Source organism: Argiope bruennichi, chromosome 9 (assembly GCF_947563725.1).
Source record: "Argiope bruennichi chromosome 9, qqArgBrue1.1, whole genome shotgun sequence".
NCBI lineage: Eukaryota > Metazoa > Arthropoda > Arachnida > Araneae > Araneidae > Argiope > Argiope bruennichi.
Window position 1 is genome coordinate 88,892,490 of NC_079159.1, and position 15,547 is coordinate 88,908,036.

Here is a 15,547-nt window from a genome sequence, read left to right on the forward strand (position 1 = left end):
TTGCAATTTTGAGTTACAGCGCTTACATGTTTTTAAAATTGCAGATCAACATTGTAAACTCCTTATTGGATTTAACTCAAAATTTGATAGGTTTCTACATTATTAAAGTTAAATCTGTGTATTGAATTTTATCTCTCTAGCTTTCTTCGTTTTGCAATTATCGAGTTAATTTATATTCTAACAGACGGAATTCTTTTGAACAGGTTTTATTCAACATTTTACAGAAATCTGAAAATTTGGTGTAAAGACCATATACCAAATTTCAAGCCTTTAACTCCGTTTATGAATTGTCTTTTTCGCAGACAGACAGATGGACGGACGGATATTTTCCAAGAATTTGTTTTTTTAACTCAGGGAGGTCTAAAATGGGGAGATTCGTCAAAATCTCGCGTTCGAATTTTTTGACGATTACTATACTTTCTCTATAGTACGTTTAGAAGAAAGTAAACCGACATCCTGGCATAGGGGTAGCGCGTCTTCCCCGTAATCTGGGAGTCCCGAGCTCGAGTCCCGTTTCGGGCATATTGTTCTATCTGTGAGATGTGTGAATGTGCCCTCCACCCTGTTAAAAGGGGTTGTGCAAGCGAATGAGACGCGTGAAGTACCTAAGTCGTATACTTGGCCCTAGTTGGCGCTACTGAAAAAACAAGAGACGCTCACTCGGCTTAAATCGCTGACAGATCTGTCGGCGGACTTGTAAAGTGCCATAAGTAAGAACAACGAGAAAGTAAAAAGTAGTGTGAGAGTTCTTACTAGTATATGGCTTTTATAAATTCATTTCCTAAAAAGAATGTGAAAACAATACATACTTCAGAATATCCACTGAGATTGGATCGCAAATTTCTTAATCCTGATCCATAATTTCTCTAAAGAGATTTAAGTCAAATTTCTTAATCCTCATCCATAATTTCTCTAAAGAGATTTAAGTCAAATTTCTTAATCCTCATCCATAATTTCTCTAAAGAGATTTAAGTCAAATTTCTTTATCCTCATCCATAATTTCTCTAAAGAGATTTAAGTCAAATTTCATCCTCCAGATCAGCTCCACTTTTGAGTTTATCATGCTCATATACACACGGGGTGAGACAATAGTAAATTACAGAAATGTGCTTTTAGGATTTAAAGTGGTCTGAAACATGAAAATTAACAAGAACAATCGAACATTCATGATTTTTTTCTTTTTCAACGATCATGATACTTTCTCTTTTCATATTTGATATATGAGAAAGTTATATAAATATAACTACGGAGCTGATAAAACAAATATCCATTTTTAGTAATTTTACCTATGTTATTCATTAGAACACAAATTAGATAGCCACAGTGGCATGATGGTACTAACTTCACTTAAAGATTAGGCAATATTGGATTCTTGATCCATTTACTAAGGACCTGTCTAATATGTTCATGTAGATTTGGCTAATTTTAAATTAATCTCTGTAATTCAATTGCCCATATGTTCATCCAGCGTTGTGGGCCAGCTTAGGCAATTCTATGCAAAACGCAGCGGCGTCTGCTGTTTTCAATAGTCTTCCCGTAGTTTTGAAACATGCCACATTAATCTGGTCAAACCTACAGTAAAATCTAAAACATCAGGTGAAAATAAAAGGTTATTTTTTAATTATAACTTAAATATTATAATTATTTTATAATTTAACTGCTTTTTCATAACTTTTATTTCTTGCTAATCCGAAAGAGTTATTATCTGAAAAGAAAGGTGATCTGGTCAAAGACATATTGAAAGGTCCATTAGCAGCACAGATATACAATTTTTAAATGTATACATAAATAGTTAAATATAATATAAAAGCGGGAAGTTAATTTATATTATTGTCACGTAGGTTGTTTAGTGTGTAACTCAATGACACACACAAGAAGTAGAGCTAAACCAATTCATTAACTCAACTCTGAACTGAGAACACAGTAACTGACAGATCTTCTGCTTTTATGCTAGCAGGGAAAGTTCCAGAATACTTTTCTGGAGACAGTAAGAAAAGTTCAGAACACTTGTCTGGTAAACTAAAGAAATGCTCCGAATCTTCTGGAACATGAAATAAAGGAAAACATAAAATCAAGGAATAAAATATTTACATATACTATGAATCGCATTGTCTCTAGGGGGATTCGAACTTACGATCTCTTGATTAAGAGACCAGTGCTATGACCATTCGGTCATGGAGACTCGACTGTCCCTTTACAATGCGGCATTATTATCATGACTCTTTTGAACTTATTTTGTCACGTTCTTGAGATGGATCTCATGGTGGGCCTAATCGAACGGCAAAATCGACAGCAGAGCCCTACTACACTTTTCAAATTTCCATGTGATATCAGCATAAGGAAGCCTACCCTAAGGCAGTTAATTTAACATGCAACAGGTTTGGTTTAGTTATATTAACGTCCCTATTTTTGAAGCAACACTAAGGCTATTTTGGGGCGGACCTCGTAATTTTGAACCACGGTCAGATGACGAGGACGACAACTGAGCTGGCACCCCCTCTCCACACCACACCACACCACACCAGCGGGAGGACGTTTGGTCATGACGGATTTAACGTGCAACAGACCCCCTTACACGACGGTTCTTCGGTGGAATCGGGTCTCGAACCTGAAATCCTCCGGTTCCGAAGCCTAACATGCACCAGATTCCTGTTTATGGGAATCTTTAGTAAATCATGTTTAGAGCCAACATTCCTTCGATCTTATAAGCTTAGGCTCTATTACCAATCCAAGCTGGCTTTAGTAATTAATTATAAACACGATATGTTATATATTTCTGTTTTTAAAATTTAGTTGAAAGTTACAAATCAAGATATTTCTGTGATCCTAAAATCTTTTAAACAAACCCACTTGGAGTCATAAACCGTAGTTTGAAAAGTTATCGTCTAGCCCATTGAAAAGTGCCGCTCTGGAGAAGTTTAAAGAAAAGAAGGAAACGTGTGTCATTAAACGTTTGTTCATCTGATATAAAATGAAGATCTTTGGACTTCTTTCTTTTTTGTGTGTGTGTTTGCGCATGTATGTATGATCTGTGATACTCTAAGTTGTTTAACTATAAATGTGAATTTGAAATGTAGCGTTAAGTTTCAAGAGAAAAAAAGCCATTCCTTGTGAATGAAATGGCGTGCCTTAGCTCAATGTTGCATCCTTCTAGTGTACAGCCACCGGCTGAATGTAGCAGTATCGACAGCTCAATATTACATCCTGATGGATAATTTCGAAGATAGCTCTGCAATATGTCTAGGAAAGACTCCGCCTATTTCGAATATCACTTCAGCATGCATTGCCCACACCTGAACATGGTAAGTTTTTCAGATATCTGTGTTTCTTTGAACGAATTATTTAGTGTTATGGTTATTTAAATGCTTCTAGTTCTTTCATGTTTATCAAGATATTTCATAATCTGCATTTTATTTTCTTCCTGATGTATAAGTCTTGAAATTTTATGTAGTTGCGAGTTCTCTATTATAATACTATTATTGCATTGCATGAATTGGCAAATTAACCAAATGATTATCAATTTCATTTTAATTCTATATTAGAGGCTCTATGCTGCAGTCCTTTTCAATAGAAAGGATGTATTGTCGCTTCATAATAAACAAACTATGAAATAATACTGAATTCTGAAATAGTACTTTGCCAAATCGCTTATTTTACTGTAAAGTAGAAAATTGTTCTATTAAAAGCCAATAAAAACAAATCTTAAGTACGAGGCTTTAAAATGTTAAATACTAAGGAGCGTCATAGATACCTGAACATTTATTAAAAACTAAAATGCATTATGATTCTTCTCGACGTACGACTATAATCTCCTAAACGGTTGACTGACTTTGACACCTGTATCATTACTACACAGGCCTGGATTATCAAATGGGCAATTGCCTCTAACGCTAGACGTCTCAAGTTATTTTCAGAATAATTCAATACTGTGCTTAACTGCACAGGAGGTCACAGGGCTCTAAGTTTGAAATACATTGTACTAAAGATCTGTCGAGGGTTTGGTGCATGATAAATCTGACATCGAGGACCAAATGTCCTTCCGTTGGTGTGGTGCGGAAGCTTGGAGGGGGTCTTCCAGCTCAAGCATTGTTCTCTTTATCCGACTGAGACTCAAAATTTGCTAGCTGCTTTCAAATGGGGCGTTAATATTACTATTAAAAGCTAATTTTGTGATTTTGCTCAATAGGGGCAAATTAAAGCAAGACGCCTTTTAAATAAGGGAATTTTATATTCAGAATCTTGAAATACTTTGAAATTCATTTACTTTATTTCTGATTCATCGTGGTAAATTATTGTTAATTTTTTGCAATTACTAAAATGACTCATAATTCAAAGCCTGACAAACTTTATATTTGAGTATTTGGAGTTAAAATTTTAAGTCATTTTACTTGATAAATTTAAACTTAATTTTATTCGTGGCATATAGAAGCAGTTTTCAAAGCGATCTCATTTATTTTTATATAGAAATATTTGTTGTCTTAAACTGCTTATATAAGTATTAAAATAAACAAGTCTCCTTTCAGTTGTTGAGACGAGGGGAGCAAAAGTGATTCGAAACTTTTGTCCAATAGCCCCACTCAAAAAAAAAACTGGTCCTGTTTCTACACTCCTTGGATATAAGGAACGTCATACATGCTAGGCATTTTGAGGAATTATTTTTAAAAAGTTGACTTAAATATTTAAATCTAAATGAATGTCTGATATCGAATACATTGTGCTCGGAAAGGTATTAAAATTTTATTTCTACAACATGCGTCTCATCAAAAATTTGAAATTCAAATTGTAAAAAATAATTATTAAAAGCATGGCTTTGTATTTTTGATTCGTAATTTTTAAAGAATTTTTTTGAAACATTTGGTGCTCAGATTCATAAAAATAAGTTTCTTTAGGATAAAGATGCGACTGTCGTTTTTGTATAAATATTTTTATAAATTGTTATTTGTTAAAACGTTAGTTTGCTGTATTTTAAAATAAGCGGTTTTTTAAGGGAATTGGAACATTCTCGACATTGAAAATTGCAGAAATTTCTGTTGTAAATGAACGAGATTTTTTGCAATTAAAATTTAATATCCGATAGAAAAGTTAGGACACAGGAACTAATTTATTTTAATTATAAAGCAGTGGGAAAATTAGTTTGTTAATGACACATCGAATATGTGCTGTGATCCACCAGTTTTGAAGTTCATAACCAGAAATCGGTACTCAAAGTAATTTTAACCTTTTGCACTCGAATGGTGACTCTCGGGCAACATTCAAGACGGTGCATCATCTTGACGTTATTTATCTTTTAAACTTCTGATTGATGAAAATACCTACAGAATGGTAAGAGATAAATTTTTCGGAAAAATTCAATTTAAAACAATCCATTTATTTTTTGGAGCAATAAATAAGTCCATGTATTAAGTGAATAATTGTGCATTGAATTACTTTTCCGTGTGCAAAGGGTTAAACCATAATATGAGAATCAAAGCATAATCTTAATATATATAAATTACGTGTCACGTTGTTTGTCCGCGATGGACTCCTAAACTACTTAACCGATTTTAATCAAATTTGCACACCGTGTGCAGTTTGATCTAACTTAAAAGATAGGATAGCCCTTTTTTTGAATTTTTAATTAGTATTTTAATTATTAATTAAAAACTAACTTTCCCGCCAAAAAAATCTTTTCATTTTTCCCATCGCCAAATGAGTACGGCTTCAGTTTTTTCCCAACAGTCATGAGGCTAGGCTTAAGATTTTTCGGCTGATTATTTGAAACGATTCTATTTTCTTAATGTTTGATGCATTTAAAATTAAACATTGTTAATTAATCATTCTTAAGTACTTTTGAATTAAAATAAAACAGAATAAAGGAAATTAAAAATTTCTAATCTGCATAGCGTTACCCCAACTGGCGTAGAAAAACTCACGCATTTGCGTTACGTTTCGAATCCGAATGTTCGAATTATTTATGATCCTATCCGAAAACGTTTCTCAGGAATAAGATATCATTTTCCACAATTATTTTTTAATGCATACAATAAATTTGATACGTTGCAACGGATAAACTATCACGATCTTATGTTTGAATTTTGTATTACTGTGCACGGTGGCGATTCTCAGAAATAAGATATTTGAAAATGATTAATTACAAACGTTTTAACGGATCGCTGATTAATATAAAATACTAAAATTCTGCTTTTTTTAATTATAAAGAAGTTTGGAAAAATACTTGGAGAGCACACGGATAATTATTACTTTTCGTTTTGAATGAATTCCGATTCTTTATCTGACTGTTTACTAAGAAAAATGTTGCACGGCAATAACATTTGTTACCTTCATTGAATTTTCAATTAAATGATTTTATTTCTTTTGTTAAGGATATCGTAAAAAAGGTAAGTGAACGAGCCAATAATAAGTTCCTCTAATCGGATAATAAAAAAATATTAACTCATTTGTATGCTAAATGAAATTTAATCTTTTTTTATATAAATTATTGAAGATATGATAATAAAAAATGGTTACAATAATCGTTTCAGTTACTAATAAACTGCATGTACGTATCAAGTTATGTCAGCTATCATCAATTCAGCTATCATTCCCTTCAGCTACAATGCTTATCATTATTTAATAAATGTTTCTGAAACTAATTTCATTTTGTAAATGAATTTTGAATTATTGCAATAGACAAATGTATCAATGACGGAATAAATCTCATGGCAACTTCATGTGTGGAATATAGAACTTTTTTAAAAAAAAATCTTTCCTTTAAGCTGAGGAAGCCAGAATCTGTATCACTGAAGTTAGAGGATTTATTATACATCATAAAGGGTTTATACTAAGAAGGAAGGTATTAAGAAGGAACAAATTATTTGACAGTCACAATTATCTGCCAGCTCCAAGCGATTCTAACAGATGGCGATATCTGTTGACTGGATTAAGTATTCTAACAGATGGCGCTGTGTTAAAAGTACCAACGTTTCACATAAGCTACAATTTAATGGCATAACCACCACGTGTTGCTGAGGCTAAAGTATAAGTTAAATTTATTTCGTAGTAAACGCAATACAATGAAATTCAATTGTTCTTTCTCTTTCAATTTTTCGTATTAGCTTAGCCGACCACGTGTTATTTCGACTGAAGTATAAATTGAATTCATATTATAGTAAAAGTAATACAGTGGAATTCTTCTTGCTTTTTAATTAGTGCTTCATTGTTCAACAATCTTTAATTAAAATGCATGTTTAAAACAATCATTCTTATGGCGAAGTGTCGAAACATTTCGATTAGCCATAAACATGCGCGTACAATTGCAAAATGATCCATCAGCAAAAATATTTTCTGAACAATTACTAGATATTGGGAACGGTAAAATAGAACTGCAACCAAATACGCAATGCATTAAACTGCCAGACTATTTCTGCACTGTTCTTCAGGGAAAAAATGAATTGATTCAGAATATTTTTCCGGATATACAGAGTAATTACTTGAATCATAACTGGCTCAGTGATTGGGCTATTTTGGCAGCCAAAAATGTTGATGTTGACGGAATTAACTTCCAAATACAACAGTTGTTACCAGGCGATCTGATGTCTTTTAAATCAATCGATACTGTTGTTGATGAAAATGATAGTGTAAATTTTCCAATTGAATTTTAAAATTCACTAGATATACCTGGAATGCCACCACATAACCTTCGACTAAAGATTGGTTCACCTATTATTCTCCTGCGTAATTTGAATCCACCACGATTATGCAACGGTACGCGTTTGGTCATCAAAAAGATCACCGGAAATATACTTGAAGCTACCATTTTAAATGGAAAGTTTAAAGGAGAAGTGGTCCTGTTGCCACGCATTCCGATGATACCATCAGAATCTACGATACAATTCAAAAGGTTACAGTTTCCAATTCGTTTAGCTTTTGCCGTGTCTATAAATAAGTCTCAAGGCCAAACAATGTCCATTTGTGATTTAGATTTGGAAAATCCATGTTTTTCTCATGGGCAACTATATGTTGCATGTTCACGTGTAAGAAAACCGTCAAATCTATTTGTGTTAGCTAAAGACAGGTTAACCAAAAATATTGTGCACCGATTAGTGCTAAATTAAATTGAAATTAAAAGTATTTATAATTCAAAATAATAAACATTATTGTCAAAGATTTAAAACTATCTGCCCTACCTACCTCATTTATAAGTTTAAGTGTTACGTGTTTTTTACTAACAACTTTGTAATGTACTCATTTGTTACAAACTTGAATACAAAAAATAAAGAAATTTAAATTTATTTTTTTTTGTATTGATTTTTGCTCAATATTAATGGTAGTAGAAAATCAATCTTGGGGGTCCCCACGTTTTTTTACAAATGGCATTTGTGTAAAAAAGCATGTTGGTCCCCATGACCGTGTTCTCCTACTGTTTCCCTTGAATAGTTTACTACTATGTAATATAACAAACCTTAGCCACAGCAACGAGTGGCCGGGTCTGCTAGTATAAGAATAGATATAATGACTAGAGTAAACTTATTTTCATTTAAATATGTTAATAAAAATTTTAAAAGTAATAAATATTGTGTAACATGAATATCCAAAAAATATTTTATAATTTGCATGATAAACTCTAAAATTAATACTTGAGCAGAAAAAATGCTAAAAATGCTTAGCACATGCATATTTTTGAATTTTGTATGAAATTTCATGCGATTGTAATGCATAAAATGATTCTATGCTTACTAAAACTTGAAGAAAACACTTTTCGAGAAGAATGCAAAAAAAACTACCTCTCAATTGAGTAGCGTCGGCTTGATTCATTGTTAAAGAATAATTTATAAACTTTCAACTTTTCAAACTTGTATATTATACTTTTCTGTATTAATGAAATACCTGTTATTTTATTGGACTATAATTGAAATGCATAATTGTAAAGGCATAAGTTCCCAGTTCCCTTAATGCAAGTAAAAGCTACGGCGTATATGTAAACGCGTCCAACTTGGAGCATAAACATAACTTTGCAAGCACTAAAGTCGTCATTGAAAGCATGTTTTGAAGGATATTAGAAGGTATTCTTGCACAATACTAATAGTCTAAATCTGACTTCATGCAGCACGTAAAGTTTTGACTGCAACATAGTTTTCAAATCCTACATCTACATTTTTAGTTTATTTTTCTTAATAAAACGCTGTTTTTTAGTGAAAAGATTAAGCTTTTGTCTGAAACTTTTATTTTCGATTCCGCATATGTGTACGAATGTATAGTAAGTGTAAAAAGCTTCAGTTGGTAACAAAATAATTGACTTATCTAGTAAACGTTGATGACTTAAGTTATTTTTCTTTATCAATGTTTAATCACTAAAGAAATGCGAGTATATGCAGGCAAAGAAGCCAAGAAATTTAGAACTTGAACTCAAACCTTATCGGTTGCAAAGCTTTCTCTTTCGTGATGAAAGAGACATGGATATAAATATACTGTAACCGAACGGCCCTTTTCTCTTTAAACTTGGGTCTCAGCTGATTTCTTTTAATCTTTTACTGCAACTTAAAATTTTTTTTACCGCTTTTCAAACTTGTCCTTGCTTGTACTTGTACTTGCTTTTAATTCCGATCAATTTCATTAAATGCTGGAAACTTGCAAAAAGTCAAACTTCATTTTTTTACTAGAATTTTTACTAATTTGAATTCTAAATACACGTCGTCAAAGTTGTGAGCATTTTACGCTGTAATGCACCAAGTGATAAATTACGTTTTCTTTTGTTACCTAATCGCATTTCAGGCGAAAATATCTGTATCGGGGCTTATTCTTCCACTTATGTTTTTTCTGAAATTCTGCTATTTATCTTTCCTCCTATTTTATCAATTTTTAATACGTTTATTTTTACAAAACTTCATTTGCCATTCTTGGGAAATCACTTGTTGCTGTTCTTGCGTTTAAAAGTTCAAGTTTCATGATCGGCATTCTGATTCTACAGCCATATTTTTGAAATTGTGAAGAGCCCAGGGGTGTACATCGGTTTATGAAAACGCTTGAACCATTTTATGAAAGTTTCTTGTTATATGCGAGATCAATAAATTGCTCCTAATTTATCTCATTCTTGCACCAATTCTTGTAAAGCATTATTTTTGAAAAAAGGATTTATCGAGTGTTGTGTAGATTTTAAATCCAATTCTTTGCTCCCCTCTAAATTGGATTCGTTTTGGCAGCCCACAACTCTAGACTGATTAACCTCCAGCAGTAGCCTCCCCAGAACTTTCTCATACTCTAATAAACGTGTCATACCAGTGAATGCCTTGCATGGCATTGGCGTACAACAGTTACGAAATACTAACCTTTGGCGTGAATCGATCACGTCGTTGTTAGCAAATGACTTGTCGATTAATCCTTGGCGTGCGTTAGTAGGATCCAAAAATCGATTTTGTGTACTAGGCATGTTTCTTTCAACCTACTGAAGTAAGTTTGATACAAAACTACAACTGTCATCACAAAATCCCGTGCCAAATTAGATGCGTGTAAGTCGCTGTGTTTTTGAATTATCGCGTTTACTTGTTTCTGAAAGCAGACTGACAGACATTAAACTCGTGGTTGGATTTGGCTTAATATCTGACATATCTACATAGATGTTAATCTGTATTCCGAATCTTGTCCATCTAGCACTTTGTTTTGTAATTATGGTAAGTTTTTTCAGACAGATGAACTTTGAACAGATGAGACAAAATGTGATAGAAATCTGCAAATTTGGTGTAGGCTGTATACCCAGTTTCAACCATCTAGCTCAAAGCGTCTTTGAGTTCTGCAGCTCAAACGGACGAGCATTTTACGAAAACGTGTTTTTCGAACTCGGGAGGTCTAAAATGTAGACATACGTCAAAATCGAGTTCGAATTTTTTGCAATTGCCATTTTCTCTATACTATATATGAGAAATTAAAGGAAGAGTTTTATGTAGAATTTTGACAATCTTTAACTGATAAGAACTGGGTTCTCCACGAAATTTTATCGGTAAATACTTTCATTAGTGTTGCATAGTTTCAGAACTATTCGCTATTTTCCCATATGAATATTTAAGTGGCCGGTGAGATCTCCACGTCAACCCAATGTTTCCACTCGGTTGTGTTTTTCATAACAAAGTGTAGGAAATATCTGTTTCGGCAAAGGAGCTATCAATAAATCAAATAGAAAACCAATTCTTTTTAACACAATTGCTCAATAAATTTGATATATCGAAATCGTACTGTATGAAATATTGTCCATTTCATGTTGACTAGTTAGTTTTTATGCATAACCTATGCAAAACTATAATAATGCTGCTTTTAAAGAAAATTTGCTCTTCTAAATCTTATTTCTTAAAATTTAATTATTTTAACTGAATTGATTTTTTGTTTTTACAGGTGATCCTGTAGTCTATTCACCATCCTTGTTGCATTGGAATAGATCAGAAAATAAGTCTGAATTTAAAGATTTAATGCTAGACTAGTCTTCGTAGAAAAAGTGGGACGCCCCCAAGTGATGCGTTTCATCTTTGGACACTGCACATGTTTTAGAAACTCGCTTGATAAACTGAAAGCTGTCTTGTAGGATCGACCTTCTGCTGATGGATGTAAGCAATGCAATGTTTAAATTTCCAATGACTATTTTAAAAACTATTACCAGTTAAACTTCAATTTTAATAACATAACATTAACTGAAATAGTTCTGCTTAAATTAAATTAAACATTACTAAATGCGATTAGCACTTTTCAAAAGACGAGACAATTTAGAAAAGCTCAAACTTCGATCACAAGATAGAGTAAAAACAACTATGAATTCTGGAGACACTTAAAATATGCATAGAATTCTATACCTCCAGTTCGATAACTTTTAAAACTGTTCATAATAGTTTTGTGGAAACTTAACTGGTTCAAAAACTATAAAAAAAACTTAGCTTTAAAATCTGTAACAATGAAATCTCTGCAAGACTAGTGTTATATTTAGTTCTGATATGAAAAAATTATTATGGATGAATGTCCTAAGCAGGAGCAAAATCTATTCTAATTTCAAATTATCGAAATCGCACCTTTAATCCTTTAGCCACGAAAGGCGACTCTCTCATCATTTTAGTGCAGAAATTCAATACGCGGCGATAACTATTGTTTTTAAACTTGGCATACATTTGATATATCGCGTGTAGGTTTAAAGATTAATAAATTGTGCGAGTAAAAATAAACGCTAAATTGTATTTGAAATCGTGAGTTAGTGACAAGAAAGTCAAAACGCTAAAAACGTAGAGTTGCTACTCAGCGAGAAAATGGCCTCGAGGACAAAGGATTAATTACTCCATGTAAAACTTCCAGTATTCAAAATTTAAATAGAATAATTTATCGATATTTTAGAATTGTAGAAATAATTGAATTTGTCTATCTACTTTACATTTAATTCAACTTGGCTTAAAGTATCTCTAACTGAAGCTATTGAATTACTACTGTGCAATTGCAATCGTATATTTATGAAACTGCAGCTCGCATTAAAAATCCAAAAGTCATCCTTTGGTTTACAATTTTAAAATCGACTTGATCTTTGCTGAAAAGATCAGGAATTTGAGTCTTTAGGTTTATTCGATGCTTTTAAACAAAGGATGAAATTTTCTTTAATCCATTAATGCAGCAAATATTTATATTTAATTCTTCGTCTAACATTAATAAACATTAAGTAAACAATGGTATAATGCAAGATCGTCACTGAATATTCATGTGCAGAACCGAAGCATTGATTAAACAATCGGCTTGAAACTACGAATATCTAAATTAACAATTTTGGTGTCAATAATCAGTTGTTAGATCAATCTTATTATAGGAGTATGTGGGTTTTGAATGGAATTGTGATAAACTGCTCGTGTTTCATTGGCTTTAAGTCTTAGTTAAGAATTTGGAGTATTTCAATAATACTTAACGGAGGAAAATTCTGTTTCCAGGCTACTGTGGACAAGGCGTCTCTCGCTCACTGACGATGGATATTTAAAAACATTCTGCACCTATTAATCTGGATTAGCCGTAATCTATCCCTGAAGACGGCGAACTTCCATACAAGGCCAGGTCTGAAACTTGTTGATCTCAAGTCGCTTCCAGTCTCGTAAAAACTTGAAGCAAGGCATCAGCGCTTTGTAACTATGGAAGTCTGAATGGAAAATGGACTCGTCATGGGTGATATATTTATTTAAACTAAGTATATTAAATTTAGAAATTATTTTGAACATTTTTGGAGCAAGTTCACAATCCTTTCCCTGCGCTGATCGTTTCAAGATTAAGGCTTGCAGAGTTGTCTCTGTAAAATTCTGCAAACATGCACGTGCTTGTAAATTCAACTCGCGATCTAGAATTGGATAATGACCCCCATACTGTTTGTGTATGAAAGTATCTTAAATTTTATTACTCAAGCCACAAAATTGAAAGCATAGCCTCGAGGTGACGCATCCAAGGCCTAAACTCCACCAATAGGCCAGAAAAAATTTTAAATGTAACAATTCTTAATATATTTTAAACTTTAAATTACATAAATATAACAAGGAAAGTTTATAACTCTTCCAACATTGCAGTATCATAATTATCCGGGAATTTTGATCCCAGAACAATTAAGTATTGTTGCTCATCCCCCTTGGATTGAACACTAATTCAAACCAAGTCCAAGAGATCGGAGAAAGAGGGATGCAGTAGCTTCAGAGGGCAAAGACACCGGAGAACCCAACGGCTGAAGTCTGATTTTATCTCATGCGAAGATGACACTCACACTCGCTTGCACAACCCCTTTTTACAGAGGGCACTTTCCTATACCTCGGAGAACCATGCCCGAACCAGAACTCGAACCCGGGACGCCCAGATCATGGAATGACGCGCTACCCCAAGGCCAGGACGCCGGCTTAAACGGAAATTTGCATGCAAGTCTTTGTGTTTTAGCATAAAACCACTTTGCTTATACCTGGTGTACTTTCGTGATGCAAAAAGGCAAACCCATGTTTATCAAAAGTCAAGGAGCGTGATTTTCTGTTATAATAGAAATTACGAATTACTACACCATATTCCACAACTTCTACACAAGTAATACATGAAAATGGGTGCGAGTTAGGTTCAAACCAGTTGTCCCGCTTAAACGGAAATTATTTGGTGGGAAATATATGTAAATACAATAAAAGGGGTTCAGGTAAGGTAATTCTTGGTCATTGCCGACTAGCTATTCTTTTTCGAACATGAATATTTGAAGACTTCGCGAGCATTATTCCAAATCCGCATATAATAAATTGAATTTTGAGCTTAAACACGAAGAATGTTCATTAATAGGTAAGAGACGCGCCTATACAAACGCGTCTGCATGGAATATTTTCAAGAATATTCAAAACTTCTTTCTAAGCTTTCGAAACCCTCCATGTGATTAAATTGCGCGTCAGTGTAAACTAAATGAAATGCTTCAGTACTAGCACGAGTTAACTTCTGTGTTTATCGAATTAGTTTAATTGTATATATAGATGTTCAAAATTCGGCATTTTCCAATGTTGAAAATATGAAACTAAACTTCTTTATAGAAATGATGTGCACTAGTCAAAGAATATAGAGCAAAATTTAAAGCATTGGTTTTCAACAAGTGGGTTAATTTATAGGAACCTTGGGGACGCTATCGAATTTTTGAACTATATTTTACTCGGCAAAATCAACTTGATTAGAAAGATAATGTCATTTTACACAACTAACAACTAATTTCTTTCCAATCATTTTCTCGTTTTTGTCTTGTATTAATAAATAGGGTCGCGAGTTTTCTCTCGTAAATCAGTTCGCTACGAATCTTTGCATTAATAGGGAAATTAGTCCCGAGATAAGATGTTAGTGATGGGTCCTCTGATCAACCCTTTCCAGGTTTCGAGAAGTAGAGGGTGGGGTAGGTGCCAGCCGGCTGGTAAGAGGAAGGGAATGAGACTGCTAATGTCTGGATTCGCCTTGTAACTCCCCCTCCCCCACCATCATATTATAAAGAAGCTTATTTTATACTTTCAGCTTTGGAAACATTAAATCTCGCCCTTGAAGACAGTATAACGAATAATTAGTTTCCCATCGCTAATTCGACAATTCACACTTCTATTTATCAGTAGAAAATTTACTTTTTGCACATGTAACATTGGTAAAAAATGCTTTCAAATTGAAAAAAATATTGGTGAAATATTCGCCTCCAAAACGCGATTATCTTCAAACAGATGTTTCGTAGGAGTATCGTGCCGTTTTACCCGGTAGAGCTCTGAATATTCATTTGAGAATAGAATAGCTAGTTGGCATTGCGTAGTCAAACTCTTTAGCTCCATTCATTTATATCACGATAGTGCTTTCGCCATGTTTTTAGAAATACTTTGCTAAAAACAATTTTAATACGAGTCCAAACCCTCGAGTCTCTTTCAACCTGTAATTTTAAACAACTCACGAGCAAAGCATTTGCAGATAAACTCTCTCCACATTCGTTCAACACTTGAAAGATTTTGACATTTATTAATTGGAGATTGTTGAACGCTGGGATGACAGCCTTTGTAGCTAAAAATTCCTAAACCCCTTCAAACAAAACAAA

At 33.3% G+C, this 15,547-nt stretch overlaps 1 long non-coding RNA gene across 1 annotated transcript; it reads left to right on the forward strand.

The window, feature by feature from the left end:
- Positions 1 to 3,005: 3,005 nt before the first annotated feature.
- On the forward strand, positions 3,006 to 15,547 carry LOC129984815 (uncharacterized). Its single transcript, XR_008785528.1, has 3 exons — positions 3,006 to 3,302; positions 11,362 to 11,570; positions 12,921 to 15,547. It is a non-coding gene; the product is annotated as an uncharacterized LOC129984815 (long non-coding RNA).